Raw genomic sequence first — 2,530 nt, 5'->3', positions numbered from 1 at the left:
TACCGGTTTTTCCTTTTCCAATAGTGTCTTGTTTTACTGTTCTTGAATGTGGCCTTATATTTCAGAGCGGGGGTCCCCACCAATACCTTTCCTGGCACCCACGGAGTTTTTTTAGAAAGTGGGCGGGGACCTGGGTGGTCTTTGGCCCAGCAAGGCTTCTGATTGGCCACTGGAGATATGATTGATTGTTAAGATATTTAAAAAACGTCGCTTTGGTGGCAGTGGCCCCCACAGCACAAGCCTCTTCACTGTGTCGGGGAAGGTAAGCCGTGGCAGCCATTTTGTGGCGGATAGTTTGTGTGGCTGTGCCTATTACGCCCTGACAGAATCCCTAAGATGCCCACAGGCTCAAAAAGATTGGGGACCCCTGTTTTAGAGGTTGGCCCTAAATACATTTGTATTGCAACTGTAGGGAGAGACTTTGGCTCATCGATAAGGCCAGCTGAAGATGTCACAGCTGCCAGGCTGAGTCCGAACTTCTAGTGTAGCATCCTGTTTCACACAGTGGAAGGCCTATGAGCGGAGAAACAGAGACCAAAGTCTTTCCCCATTGCCTCCTAGCACTGATATTCAGCAACAGACTACCTTTCCAGTTCAGTGAAGGGGTGAGGAGTGCGGACTCTGATCTGGGAGAACCGGGTTTGGTTCCCCATGCCTCCACATACAGCTGCTGGTGTGACCTTGGGTCAGTCACAAGTTCTCTCAGAGCTCTTCTCTCAAGGGCAGTTTCTGTCAGAGCTCACTCAGCCCCACCTACCTCACAGGATGTCTGTTGTGGGGAGGGGAAGGGAAAGGAGTTTGTAAGCCGCTCTGAGGCTCCTTCGGGTAGCGGAGGGTGGGGTATAAATCCAATCTTTTCTTCTTCTTCTCTTTCAACATGGAGGTTCCATTCAGTCATCAAGGCAGGCACTTTGTGGCCCACTTGGAAAGCTCTCTAAACGACATCCTGTGGCCGTCAGTTCCACATGTTTGCCAGTCTTTGACGAAGGACTTCCTTCTCTCCTAGCTAAGACTTAGCGGAGGGGCTGTGTTTCAAGCAAAGAGCATCTGCTCGGCACGCAGAAGGTCCCAGGTTCAATCCCCAGCATTTCCAGCTAAACGGTTCAGGACACGTGATACTGAAAGACTTCAGCCTGAGACCCTGGAGAGCTACTGCCAATGCTCCCTCTAAGCTGTGGAGTCTTGTGAGCAAAAGTTCTACTTTGTGAGCTACTGGAATTGAAGTTGTGAGCGAGCAATTTGGCTGCTGCATCAATTAGTTTGCTCTGGAGCCCTCCTCCCTGAGCAAAGCAAAAATGAGTGCGCTGGAGGCTAAAAAACTGTGAGCTGACTCACACTAACTCAGCTTAGAGGGAACACTGCCGCCTGTCTGAGTAGACAATACTGACTGATGGACGGATGCTCCGATTCAGTACGCCCTCACCTGGATAGCCCCCAGGCTAGCCTGACCTGGTTTGATCTTGGAAGTTAAATGGGGTTGGTCCTGTAAGGTGATACGCTTTGGGACCAAAACCCTATTGCCTAACACAAAGTTCTGTTTCCGGGGGGGGTGGGGGGTTTTTTTGGGGGGCATAGTCTCCTAGGAACAACTCGAGGCCCATTAGGAGATCTACAGGAAAAGGTGACCACTGGTAAAAATCATTCCCTTCTTCTCAGAAATCTATTGACTCCAGCCCCAGGATGGGCAGGGCGACGATCAAATCCACAAAGATGACTGGGGTCAGTTTTGGGCCAGCCGTTCTTTTTCAGCCTGACCCACCTTACAGGGTTGTCATGAGGATAAAGTGGAGAAGGAGGAGGGCGAAGAAAGATCTGTTTATGCCTCTCAACTCCCTGGAGGAAGAAATGAGTTGCCGGGGGCCTCCCCACCTCCCAATAATTCTTACAAAATTAATGCATTTGTAACATTTAATCCAAGCTAAGAGGGTGAAATTACCACAGGAGGAAAGAAGGGAAGCTGGAGAAGGATGGGGTTGTTGGCAAATTATAGGTCTGACCGATATTCAGCCCTACAAATTGCTTCCTTTATGATAATGAAGCCCACAAGGGAAATATGGATGGGCGGGGGACCCTTCCCGTTCATTATGGGCAGACGTCCTAAAAAATCGATAACCCGTTTTACAAACGGAGCCAAACCTTTGAGTTCACACTGGGGATACGTGAGTGATGGGGCATGGGCTATTTTTTTTTTTAACCGCACAGGGTGTCTGTTGTGGGGAGGGGGAGGGAAAGGGATTGTAAGCCGCTCTGAGATTCCTTAGGGGCCTGAGGGGCGGGGTATAAATCCAATCTCGTCTTCTTCCTCCTCTTCTTTCCTCTTGGGGCCTGCCCAAATCCACCTCGTTTTCATCCCTCCTCTCCAGACACTGCTCAAGGCCGAGTTCTTCTCCCCTTCAGCCCTCACAACAACCCTGAGAGGTGGGTCCGCCTGAGAACACGTAAGAGGCCCCAAGTCATCCAGTGAACTTCATGGGGATTTCAAGCCAGGTTGTCCCACCCCCCCCCCGCCGCCAGCGCCCGCCACACGCCA

The sequence above is a fragment of the Gekko japonicus genome, unplaced genomic scaffold (assembly GCF_001447785.1).
Source record: "Gekko japonicus isolate JY-2015 unplaced genomic scaffold, Gekko_japonicus_V1.1 scaffold777, whole genome shotgun sequence".
Classification (NCBI taxonomy): domain Eukaryota; kingdom Metazoa; phylum Chordata; class Lepidosauria; order Squamata; family Gekkonidae; genus Gekko; species Gekko japonicus.
The sequence above is the reverse complement of the archived record's forward strand: the minus strand, read 5'-3'. Positions refer to the sequence as shown.